This window comes from Magnolia sinica, chromosome 4 (assembly GCF_029962835.1).
Source record: "Magnolia sinica isolate HGM2019 chromosome 4, MsV1, whole genome shotgun sequence".
NCBI lineage: Eukaryota > Viridiplantae > Streptophyta > Magnoliopsida > Magnoliales > Magnoliaceae > Magnolia > Magnolia sinica.
In genome coordinates, this window is record NC_080576.1 from 76,153,092 (window position 1) to 76,166,602 (window position 13,511).

At 38.3% G+C, this 13,511-nt stretch overlaps 1 long non-coding RNA gene across 9 annotated transcripts in view; it reads right to left on the bottom strand.

Moving 5' to 3' along the window:
- The window catches only part of LOC131243239 (uncharacterized), a 42,241-nt gene extending 30,889 nt beyond the window's left edge, over positions 1-11,352 (bottom strand). For 3 of the 9 annotated variants that reach the window (XR_009169953.1, XR_009169956.1, XR_009169952.1), the window contains exons 1-3: positions 11,052-11,352; positions 7,342-7,453; positions 6,210-6,287 (exon numbers count right to left, since the gene is read on the bottom strand). This is a non-coding gene — a long non-coding RNA (uncharacterized LOC131243239). Of the gene's footprint in view, positions 1-6,209; positions 6,288-7,341; positions 7,454-10,362; positions 10,430-11,051 lie in introns of all 9 variants that reach the window. The other 6 variants (XR_009169962.1, XR_009169958.1, XR_009169954.1 and 3 more) reach the window with 5 other exon arrangements.
- Positions 11,353-13,511: the final 2,159 nt, after the last annotated feature.

The following is a 13,511-nucleotide window of genomic DNA, read 5'->3' on the forward strand; positions in this document are numbered from 1 at the left end:
CTAAGTCGCGTTTGGTGTGCCACTTCACTGTGACCCTGGAACCATCTGCGTGGGGTGGGACCTTGATCATAGGGCCCACCTCAATGTATTCATTCTATATCCACGTCGTCCATCTATTTTTCCAATGGACCGTAGGAAGTTTTTAATGGTGGGAGCAGTGTTTGAAATATCGGTATCGCATTACGAATCACACCCTTGGGATACAAATACGTATCGGTTATCAAATGGGATATATCAGTTGTATTGCATAATGTATCGTTGTTGTTGGAAACATTAGGAAACAAGTGCACATAATAGGTTTTCTTTGTATGGAGTCCTAATCTATGCGTTGTCTAACTGAATTAGAATCTCTTCATACATCTCGTTCATTGAAATTAGCCTCCATTTAAAAACATCCATCACAATGAACAATTAAAAGGCACTATCATTGTACGTATTGTATAACCTATCGGAAGTTTTTGTAGACCTCATGGATATATTCATGTATTTCTTCATACATCTCGTTCATTGAAATTAGCCTCCATTTAAAAACATTAATCACAATAAGCAATGAATGCCCTATAAAGGGCAAAACCTTGGAAGAAGCATTTAACTGAACATATTTTCAAATCATATGGCAACTAATATAGGCTATATAAAACATTTGCTTGGAGTGTTGAAGATGGGCCTTAACATATCAATTGACTTTGATCATTAAAAATGGCCTTAATAATATAAGGCGTTTGGATCACTAAAATGACTCAAATGAAGGGTTTGGAAACAATAGGATCACTTCAAACGCCACAAGTATTTCAAAAGGTTAATCCAATTGGATCACTTCAAATGGTAAACATTTCAACTGGTTTAGACCAATTCAGTTTGGTTAGTGAAGACGGGACCCATCTTACAAATACTTGCATCAATTAGAAGCAAGCCAAGAGATTAATGGTTTGGATCACAACAAAGGGACCCAATCAAACCAAATGTTTCTACAACTAAAATCGGAATGAGAGAAATTAAACGTTTTGTAATCATTGTAAATGAGCTAATTGTGAATGACTCGTGCACTTAATTCAAATAGGCAAAAACATAATTCCAAATTCAGGCGTTAGCACATAGATGGTTTCGATCACTAGGAACCAGTTGGTGACATTTGTAGTTTAGATCACTAAAAGCAAGCCCAATCATTAAAAAAATGTTTAAACCACTGAGTAAGGGCTTAAACCACTGTTTACAGTAGCGTTGTAGCGTAGCGTGTAGCGTACGCTACATAGCATACACAAGTAGCGTAACTCCCTGGTAGCATAAGCTACAAGGTATGTAGCATAAGCTACAATACATGTAGTGTAGCGTAGATAACGTAAGCTACCTGAAATCTCATTTTTTAAGTGTTTTTTCTATGTTAGTTTGACACTTATTTTAAAATTGTGATGACTTATACCTATGACACATGGAACTACATTAAACTAATTCAGACCATCCAAATTGTGATCTATATTATGAATTTGAGATGTTTTAATAAATGGAAAAAAAAAGAAAAAAAAAAGAGGTCACACTTAGAGATATCTAATAGGGGAGAGAGAGAGAGAGAGAGAGAGATTTTGCATGGAAAAAAGTGGTTGATGATCCAGATTTGTAGTCAAGAACTCATATAATTATATGCATTTTTGTAAATTTTATCATATTTTCTATTATTTTAATTAAAAAATATTAAGGATTGTGTAGCTTACGCTACACACTATAGAGAGCCAAATGCCACGCTATACGTTACACGCTATTTAAAATACTAGCTTAAACCTACAAAGGGGAAGTATCGTAGAAAATTGGCCCAATCATACGAAGGTGCGAATTACTCAGTATAGTGCCAATCATATGAAAATTTCTGAAATCTCATTTTTTAACATGATTGGCCCACGTTAGTGGAAACAGTGGAGGGGATGCCCACAATCTAAATTGTTTCATTTGATGTAGCCCACATGAATCACTTATGGGCAAACTTTGGTTACCAGGCATGAATTTTCACAAGGGAGCCCTATGGCTAAATTTCCATCATGAACCAAATGGTCGGAATGAATTTTTTAACGGAACATGGTGAAGCCCACCCTCTAAGTGAGTAGTCCAAGGTGCGCACAAAGGTCTCCTGCGGTACTGTGAGTAGGAGACCACCTCTCTCTCTTGCTATGTGTGTGTGTGTGTGCGTGTTGCAAAATTGCCCTTCCAAACCCTAATCGGTTGCATCAAGTTGGGCTAAGGCCATTATACATAGTCAAAACTAGGTCCAATTGAAAATGGGGCTTGAATTTTTAGCAAAATTGTTGTTCCAAACCCTAATCAGCTGGGTCGAGCTGCACTTATAGGCCATCGTATATAGTCCACACTAGGTCTGATTGAAACTAGGGCTTGAATTTTAGGCCTAAGGCCAACCCATAAGCAACTAGGCATAAAAGCCTAAAGGGTAAGGTTGCAAATGGGATTGGTTGGGTAGGGTCGGGTCTGGGGGCACATCGTACCTAGACTCAACCCATTTAAGAATCCACATGGAGTTTTGGACCTAGACCTGACCCATTAAAATTTGGGGCTAATTTAGGTTAGGTTGAAATAAAAAGCAGCCAACTCACTAATTTAATAAGTCGATATTGGCTCTTTGTCTAAATCTAACCCATTTATCATCGTACCTAGACTCAGCCCATTTAAGAATCCACATGGAGTTTTGGACCTAGACCTGACCCATTAAAATTTGGGGCTAATTTAGGTTAGGTTGAAATAAAAAGTAGCCAACTCACTAATTTAATAAGTCGATACTGGCTCTTTGTCTAAATCTAACCCATTTATCATACGAGTCACATTAATGTCGGTAGGATGTCAATGGGTACCCGATGAACCCGACCCACAAACTTGACCCTAATCAGCTAGGTCGAGCTACACTTATGGGCCATCGTACATAGTCCACACTAGGTCTGATTGAAACTGGGGCTTGAATTTTAGGCCTAAGGCCAACCCATAAGCAGCTAGGCATAAAAGCCTAAAGGGTAAGGTTGCAAATGGGATTGGTTGGGTAGGGTCGGGTTTGGGGGCACATCGTACCTAGACTCGGCCCATTTAAGAATCCACATGGAGTTTTGGACCTAGGCCTAACCCATTAAAATTTGGGACTAATTTAGGTTAGGTTGAAATAAAAAGCAGCCGACTCACTAATTTAATAAGTCGATACTGGCTCTCTGTCTAAATCTGACCCATTTATCATACGAGTCGCATTAATGTCAGTAGGATGTCAATGGGTACCTGATGAACCCGACCCACAAACTTGACCCATTTTAATGATCTCAAGTTCAACAAATTGGACCCAAGAAATCAAGTTGAGTCCATACTTTTCTTTGTTATTTTATTTTGGGTTTTCAGTCGGGTCAAGCAGGGTTATTTAGCTCAACCGTTTAGAAACCTGTGGGTAAGTAAGGTTCGACCCAAGCCTAGCTAATGGGGACATCATGCACATGCCCCCTCTACGCACGTATTCGAGGAGGAGGCGAGCCCCACTTTCAATTTGGATCGACGACGACATCTTTGGAGGGCCTCATAATTAGGGGGCTGCATTATGAAGCATTGAAGTGGACTTGATCATCACATAGATTCTTCCATCGGATCTCATGATCGTGGCCTACGACTTTAGATGATCTAGGATTTTGAGTTTTGACTATTTTTGTTATTAGAAACATCATGAACTGCTTTGATTGCTTAGATTAGTTATTTTATTTGCTTTAGCTTTGGTATTAGTGCGCGCACATGACGCAAGGATAATTGTCTTTTTTGGGTTTAGGGTTTTCTTATAAATATAGCAATCACATGTAGGTATTGCAATGATATTTTATGAATAAAAAATTCTTGCGTTTCTTCCTCTCTCTCTCTCTCTTTGGGTTGAAGAATCGAATTGGGTGCAAAGCCCTCCCTTCCTCGAAGGGCTAACTACCGTGGTGCGAAGCCACATCCGCTCCAAATCATCTCCACCTTATGCACCACATCCATCACCCTCTATACCCCTTCCACCTTCAGATTCATCCACTTTCATATCCAAGTTTTCTCCTACAGTAGTGCACAAACAGATTTTCAAATTCTGGCCCATCTAAGGGGCTGAAACTTCGGCAGAGTACTACACACACACCTTGCGACGGATCGATGTGAAACTTAGTATGGAGGCAGCCCATCCCTGGCTGATCCCAGCCTAGAAGTCGGTTTCTGACTTTATGGGCCCCACACACATGTGGACGACCTGTCACACACGTGCGTCCAGGCCCATCTGCTGTCCACCGTGCATGGCTCATCCTAGGTTCTTTTTTATCTCTATTTCCTTCTCTTTTGACTAAAAAAACCCCTTAATCCAAATCCCTTATCCTAAAGAGTCCCAAATCCCAATTATCTCCAATTTTCAAAACCTAGATATTCCCCCAAATTGAAACTTAGTGAATCTCTTGAGTTGGAAACAATCCTTTGCAAGAATGGATGATTCTTACACTCCTTTGGGCTTGTTTAGCTTATTATTTTATTTGATCTAGCCCTAAAGTTGTGTAGGCTTGGACCCCTGTAGATTCCCCTTTTTGAATGTTTGATAGTATGTAGGATGTGGAATTTTGTGACTGTTTAAAATTGGTATGATCACAAGCTTGATTTCTTGCATTCCATATTTAATTTCATGTTTTGCATCACTAGCTCAAACCCGACCCACTACCGAATTAGTTTGGGTTGGACCTACCTTAAAAGCAAGTTGGGTAAGTTAACTCACAAGCTAGCCCGACCTAGGCCTAAAGGCCAACCCATTTTCAATCAAGGCTAAGCCCGTCAGTTGGCTTATATCAAGCCCAACCAATTCAGGTCAGGAGTCAAGCCCGCAAGCCAATTTGGCATGTTCATTGCCTAATGCAAGGTACAATTCTTGTAAGGAGAATGAATAGCAAGCAAAGTTCAAAAGTGAAATGGTTTCCTTGATTTTGTCAATTATTTCATACCCCATTGTGAAAAGAAAGAAAGAAAAAAGAGTTAAGCACACGAAACCAAGAACATAATTTCGTAACCTGGCATGAAACCTCTTCGGCAATTATAGGGCTCAAGCTCTCAACAAGTGCAGTTTGCTGATGCGTACACATGAAGCTCATGTTTTGATGATCTAGAGTAGACAATCAATCTGATGATGAACCCCACCATGAATTCCAAATGGAGTTAGTAAATTGGATTATGGGTTATTGCAATCCAGATTTCTATTTTTAGTGACCCATGATCTAGATAACCTGGATCTCTCCATTTGGATAAGGAACATATACAAGAAAGGTCCGAATTCAATGAAAAATGGGCCAACAATCAAACAATTACGATATTCCAATATGGGAGAAACAGTGGTCTATATAGCCAAATCATGGCCTCACATATCTTGCGTGTCTTTACAGATCAAACTATATCTTGCGTGTCTGTGTTCTAGGTGCGAGTGGAGCCCACTGATCACTAACCCAAAACATTCATCAAAAGGGGACCAACATACATATGAGATTCCCAGAGCATCTTCTTGATTGGGAGATTGTAGCCATTCAATCTTTGGCAATTTTTTGTTTAATGTGGATTACCACAAACGGTGCATTTTCTAGACACTGATCAAGGGTGAAGAATGTTCTCATCAAAGGTTGTTTTGAGGTGATTCCTCATCCATGGTGGGACCCATCAGATGAACCATCTCGATAGCCAATCCATGCGCTCAATTTTTACAAACTCAAGGCTCAAAGCATAGGGTGCATATATCCTCGCCTGATGATTCTATAATTCCTCAATTTTTCATACAAAAACAAGAAATCAATTGATCATTTATCTCTTTTCCATGCCCTAATCTTACAAGCAATCAAGTGATTAGGGTGACAAAATCATATGCAATTGTTTCTAGAAGCCTATAAGCTGGTGCAAAACTTTCAACAAAATAAAGTCGGAAGTGCTCAAGATCTCAAGAGGAAGAGTAGCGCTATCAATAGCCCGGGCTTGGGCCATGCAATATTAAAATTTTGAATAGGTCCAAACTGTCTGGCTGTTCAAAATCCAAGCTGAAGCCAACTGCAAGCCCGGCATGTTGATAGCGTGAGGAAGAGTGGGAAGATTGTAAGAAAGGAATTTCACAGATCGTCTCCAAATAACATCTTCCTTCATTACATAAGGGTAGATACAGTCAGTGCACAAGTAAGAGAGCAATGAATCATTTGTACCTATGAGCGTAAATGTGCAACTTCCAAGAGTCGCTCCTCAAAATTATGTTTCTGTTGTGATGTTTTTTCTTCTTTAGTCTGCACACACAACAAGGATAACATCAAAATACAGCTTGGATCTGTAATAATTTTTTGAAATAACCTTGCAACCCAACAAAAATAACAAACAACATAAACAAGTATGGAAGGAAACTATAAAGCAGGTCCAAACTCATTGAAACAAAGGTTGGCATGGAGTTCATCAAACAAGAACTTTTGTTTTATCAACCTATAATATTGAAGTCTCCACTGATGCAAGCACATCTACAAAAAAGGGAGCTACCATAGCTGCCTTAAAAACGGTTCCTTTCCATCTTTGCTATAAGCTTATTATGCAGAGCACCAGTTGGATTGCCACAATCTTTGTTGGACCCGATATCAATGTGCCACATTGTAGGTATTGTTAGTGTTTTAGATGACTGAATTCAGAATCGTGCCCTACATTTCGCCTATGAATCTTGAACCATCCATCCCAAATATTCATGGAGAGGTTGATATATTCAGACCTCTGCTTCAATGTACACCTTATTAAATCAACACCAATCAGTCCACTAATCCATTTATTGATCTACCATCAACATCCACAAGTTGACTATCTTCATCCTCTTGTTTATTGTCTGTGATTGTAATGGCATGACCTAAAATTTTAGCCCTTAACATTACCTAATTCAAACCATTTGTTTTTTCCATAAAAACCTAAAAAAGCTATAGAGAGATACTTGCAGATATCAATGTGCCACATGGTAGGTATTGTTAGTGTTTTAGATGACTGAATTCAGTATCGTGCCCTACATTTTGCCTATGAATCTTGAACCATCCATCCCAAATATTCATGGAGAGGTTGATATATTCAGACCTCTGCTTCAATGTACACCTTATTAAATCAACACCAATCAGTCCACTAATCCATTTATTGATCTACCATCAACATCCACAAGTTGACTATCTTCATCCTCTTGTTTATCGTCTATGATTGTAATGGCACGACCTAAAATTTCAGCCCTTAACATTACCTAATTCAAACCATTTGTTTTTTCCATAAAAACCTAAAAAAGCTATAGAGATACTCGCAGAAGGGTGAAGAAAGGCTAACCTGGTAATATTTGAGCAATTGTTCCCGCTTCTTCTTGTAGGTTGGGGTGAGAAGGTCTCGCTTTATGTCAAATAGTACCGGGTCAAGATGGACGGAATTTGAAACCTTTTAACTGCCAAGCATGAATTATGATTCAACCTTGAGTGGACTTCAAGATAGTTGAAAAAAACCTTTCAGCTTCTAAACAAGTAAAGCATGTGAAATGGTATTGAAAACCCGAGCATGAGCAAATATCACTTTAGACTGCATTTAACAGTCCCCCTCTCTCTCTCTCTCTCTCTCTCTCTCTCTCTCTCTCTCTCAAGTTCTAATACAAAAACTAATAAATTCTCTCTTTTTTCCACCATCCAATCCTATCAACAGTTTGTATCACTAGAATCGATCGAAGTGCTTAATGGTTTGGCTTATTAAGAACAAAACCATCTTAAAGGACTCATGTGCAATAGTCTCTCAAACAGGACTACTTACAGCTACATATCCAACAAAGGTTGTATGATATTGACCAATTGGATTACGAATCTTAGCATATTGATGGGTTTGAACATTGGAAACAGACCAACTACTTGCACAGGATCACTAAAACTGGTTCAAATCATGTAGCGTCAGTATCACCAAAAGAGCCAACTCATATAAACGGTTCAGATCATAGAACATGCTCAAAAAATTTCCAAAGCATATTTATAAAAATAAAAAATAAAAAAAGAAGAGAGAAAAATGACAACCACTCAACCCAACTTGACATAGACAACAAGCTAGACATATTAGGGGTGCAGTGATTCTTTAAGGGAGAAATGAGGATGAATACAATAAAATATTGATGATTTGGATCACTTAGTTCAAGCCTACTCATATGAATGGTTTGGATCATTTTAATGAGATCAATCATTTGAAGAATTTCATCACGAAAAAATGGGCCTAGTCATATGAATAGTTTGTATCACTAAAAATAGGCCAATCACATGAACAAGTGGCAAACTTTCCAACCATATTAAAGATTTGGATCATAGAAAATAGGTTAGGCCATATGAAAATATTGCATCACTAAAAATAGGCCCAATCATATGAACGGTTTACATGAAAGACTGGCCCAACCATATTAATGATTTAGATCACTTAATGCTAGCCTAGACATATGGATCGTTCGGATCATTTTAATGAGCTTAATCATATCAACGATTTGATCATAAAAATATTTTGAGTCATACAAAAACAATTTCAATCACTATATTAAAGATTTGGATCATAGAAAATAGGTTAGGCCATATGAAAATATTGTATCACTAAAAATAGGCCCAATCATATGAACGGTTTACATGAAAGACTAGCCCAACCATATTAATGATTTAGATCACTTAGCGCTAGCCTAGTCATATGGATCGTTTGGATCATTTTAATGAGCTCAATCATATCAACAATTTGATCATAAAAAATATATTGAGTCATACACAAACAATTTCAATCACCATAATTAATCATCCCAATCATATGATTGGTTTTTGGATCTCAGAAAACTAGCCCATCAAATGAACGATTTGAATCACTTTGTTTGAGCCTAGTCATATAAATAGGCACCGGCCTATTTTCATGAGCTCAATCATATAAATAATTTGATCATAAAAAAATGGACAGAGTCTTATGAATAGTCTGGATTATTGAAATGGGCCCAATCATATGAATATCTTATATGGAAAACTAGCAGAACTATATTAACTATTTGGATCACGTAATAATAATAGGGGCTTGTCATATAAATGGTTTGGATCACTTTAAATAGCTCTCGTATGAATAATTTGATCAGAAAAATGAGGTGAATCATATAAATAGTTTGGATCACTACAATAGTCCTAATCATATGATATTTTTTATCACTAAGAACTAGTATACCATATTAATGATTTGGATTACTTTGCACGGCCCAAGTAATATGAATGAGGTATGGATCGTTTTAATGAGCTAAATCATACCAATAATTTAATAATAAAAAATGGACTGAGTTTTATGAATCATTTAGATCACCCCCACCATGTAAACAACTTGGATAATTGACAACAGGCCTAGACATGAATGGTCTTGATCACTTAATTGAGTTCATCCAAACAAAGTTCATAATGCATAAAATGGCCGAATGATATGAATAGTTTGAATCACTGAAAATAGGCCCAACCATGTGAATACATTGTATCGTTGAAAACTAGCAAACCAGATAAACAATTTGGATCGTGTATATGGATCTAATCATATGAATGATTTGGATCACTTAATATAAGCTCAATCATATGAATGGCTTAGAACAAAGAAAATGGGCTGAGTAATATGAACTTGTGTCAACAAAAATAGGCTCAATCAAACGAACAATTCGGATCATTAAAAACTGGCTGAATCATATTAATGATTTGGATCGAGTATAAGCTTAGTCATGTGAATGGTTTGGATCATTTAAAATAAACTCAATCATATCAAGGATTTAGATCGCAGAAAGTGGGCCTAGTCAATCATATTAACAATTTGGATAATGAGAACAAGTCACTGCTAACTGTTTGGATCATTGAAAATAACCCAATCATATTAATGCTTTGCATTGCTAAGTACAAGCCTAATTAAATGACTGTTGCATGTGGTTCAACCTATTATTTTAATATTGGATCCCTAAGAATTTTCTAAACTATAGATTTTGGTGCATGTGGCATTGAACAAAGGTTGTAAAACACCAATTGATCATATCGACAAATGCATGTTGTCGGTTGTCAATGCTTTGTATCATTGGAAATGACCCTGATCAATATAAAGAGTTTTGAATTATTGAAAATGGGTTCAATCATGTGAAGGGTTCTTCATAAAGAACCTTAGCATGCCCAAAGGCAGTCAAAAGCAACCAAAAGCAAACCAGAAAAACCAGCAGCATTATGTACAAGAGTGAAAGCAAGATGTTGCTAATATGATCTTAGTTACTTAGATTATATCTTATTCTTAAGGTATAAGTAAAACTGTAATGTGGAGATTCTAAATCATGCTGAAACTGACCGTTCTGAGTAAGTCCATCACAACACTCATCCCACATAAGAGTAAACAACCCATTTGTCGTAAAATTCTGACACAACCAAAAAACAAAAAGAAAGAAAAATTCAATAAGTAAAACAACCACTAACATAATACATTAAACAAGGACAAAGACCATGAATTAAGATTACTCAACGCAGCAAAATACATTAACCAATTGACGAATTATGAATCTAAATCACTCAAAACAACAAATTACACGAAAAAATGGGATTCAAGATTCTCAATCAGGCTGACACAAAGCAGGGTATTACTACATTGGTAATCTATGAATCTAAATCAATCAAACAGCAAAAGGACAATACTCAACCGATAACCCATGAATGCATACCAATCAAAAAGCAAAATAATAGTAGAAGAAAGAGTAAAAGACAATCCTTAACATTTATCAAAAGCAAACAGGAGTAATACAAAGGAAACCATGAATCTGCAAATCATTGAAGCAACAAGAGAATCATACATAGAAGAAGAAGAAGAAGAAGAACCTATGCATCCATTTCGCTCAAACAGGAAAATCATCAAAACCACTCGAACCCTATGATTCCAATCACACCCAACAATAAAAATGCCAATGTAAACCCCTCAACATGAAGAAAACAGGAATCTAAATTATCAAACAACAACATAAACCAGTTCGTAACAGAACAAATCACCTCAAAATAGACCATTCATAACCACAGAGATGCCGCTGGTTTTCGAGACCCCATCTCTACTCACATGCTCTAATCCAGATGCCGGCGATCGAGATCTGAAGGCTAGGATTGGGAAAGATGCATCGTATTTTAGGGTTCAGAGAATCGAGGATCAAACGGAAGCGAACAGATGGACAGGCAGATGAACGGATAGGGTGTCCTTGGAGGAGGGGTGCGGCCACGGACAGAGAGGGTAGAGAGAGAGAGACAGAGAGAGAGAGAGAGAGAAACAGGGGTTTACTGCTTGCTTCAGTATTTTAGGGGGAACACTAACAGACGTAGAGAGAGAGAGACAGAGAGAGAGAGAGAGCTGAGCTGTTGTCTTGGGAGAGATTTAAATGGGAGAAAGAGAGAGAGAGAGAGAGAGAGAGAGAGAGAGAGGGGAAATTCGACCATTAGAAGCAGACGCGGATCTGTGTTGGGATGCTAGGTGGGGCCCACAGTAATGTTTGTGAGAAATCCACACCGTCAATCCATTGTGGGAGCTCATTTTAGGGCATTACTACATTGGTAATCTATGAATCTAAATCAATCAAACAGTAAAAGGACAATACTCAACAGATAACCCATGAATACATACCAATCAAAAAGCAAAATAATAGTAGAAGAAAGAGTAAAAGACAATCCTTAACATTTATCAAAAGTAAACGGGAGTAATACAAAGGAAACCATGAATCTGCAAATCATTGAAGCAACAAGAGAATCATACATAGAAGAAGAAGAACCTATGCATCCATTTCGCTCAAACAGGAAAATCATCAAAACCACTCGAACCCTATGATTCCAATCACTCCCAACAATAAAAATGCCAATGTAAACCCCTCAACATGAAGAAAACAGGAATCTAAATTATCAAACAACAACATAAACCAGTTCGTAACAGAACAAATCACCTCAAAATAGACCATTCATAACCACAGAGATGCCGCTGGTTTTCGAGACCCCATCTCTACTCACATGCTCTAATCCAGATGCCGGCGATCGAGATCTGAAGGCTAGGATTGGGAAAGATGCATCGTATTTTAGGGTTCAGAGAATCGAGGATCAAACGGAAGCGAACAGATGGACAGGCAGATGAACGGATAGGGTGTCCTTGGGGGAGGGGTGCGGACACGGACAGAGAGGGTAGAGAGAGAGAGAGAGAGAGAGAAGCAGGGGGTTACTGCTTTCTTCAGTATTTCAGGGGGAACACTGACAGACGTAGAGAGAGAGAGAGAGAGAGAGAGAGAGAGCTGAGCTGTTGTTTTGGGAGGGATTTAAATGGGAGAAAAAAAAAAGAGAGAGAGAAGGGAAATTAGACCGTTAGAAGCGCACGCGGATCTGCGCTGGGATGCTAGGTGGGCCCCACAGTAATGTTTGTGAGAAATCCACACCGTCAATCCATTGTGGGAGCTCATTTTAGGACATGGAACCAAAAATGAGTTGGATACAAAAATAAGTGGGGAAGACGAGAGGGAAAACCGGAGAAAGAGTTTTCTACCGTTGAAACCTTTTTGGATTACCTTGATATTTTGATATTTATGTGCCATCCAAACCGTTAAGAAGCGGAAACGGATTGGCTACTGAACCTACCACTAGCCAGTGGTCGGTGCTCTGTGTGCCCCGACATCATGTGTGTTTCATCCATGCCGTCCACCCATTCTTTCAGTTCATTTTATGGTATCAGCCCAAAAATGAGGTTGATCCAAATCTCAAGTAGACGGCGCAAATATATTCCCTACATCCAAGTTTGTATGACCTAATCAACGGGTTAGATGTCAAATAACCATTACAGTGGGATTAGGAGGTTTTTAATGGTGGACATTTAATCATTACTATTTTCCCATGGTGTGGTCCACCTGAGATTTAGATCTATCTCATTTTTCGAATCAAGCCCTAAAATTATTTTTCAAAATGGATGGACGGCGTGGATAAAACGCATACATCATGTGAGATCCTCATACCACTAACCAGTAGCCACATGGCTGGTGGCAACGGGAAGCGGATTGCGTACTGAGTTACTCAGTACCCTCTTATCGTACTGAGTAAACTATGTTGGCCCACCTCGAATGCATTTGGTTTATCCACACCATCCAACCGTTTTTTCAGATCATTTAAAATTGAAACATATCCAAAGCTCAAATGGACAGCTTGATATAAAACTTCTGTGGCCACCTAAAACTTTTCAATGGTAGATATGAAATTCACACTGTTCCTATTGGTGTGGACCACTTGATATTTGGATATGGTTCATTTTTGGGTAAGCCACCTAAAATTAACCAGTAAAATGGATGGACAGAGTGGATAAAATGTATAAATGATTTCGGGCCCATACGGTTTACTCAATACGGCTAAGCGTACTGAGTTAATCAGTACGCAATCCGCTTTGGTGGACGGCACGGGACGCGGATTTCCTGCGAAAGCCTTTGGCGGGAAGTTCCT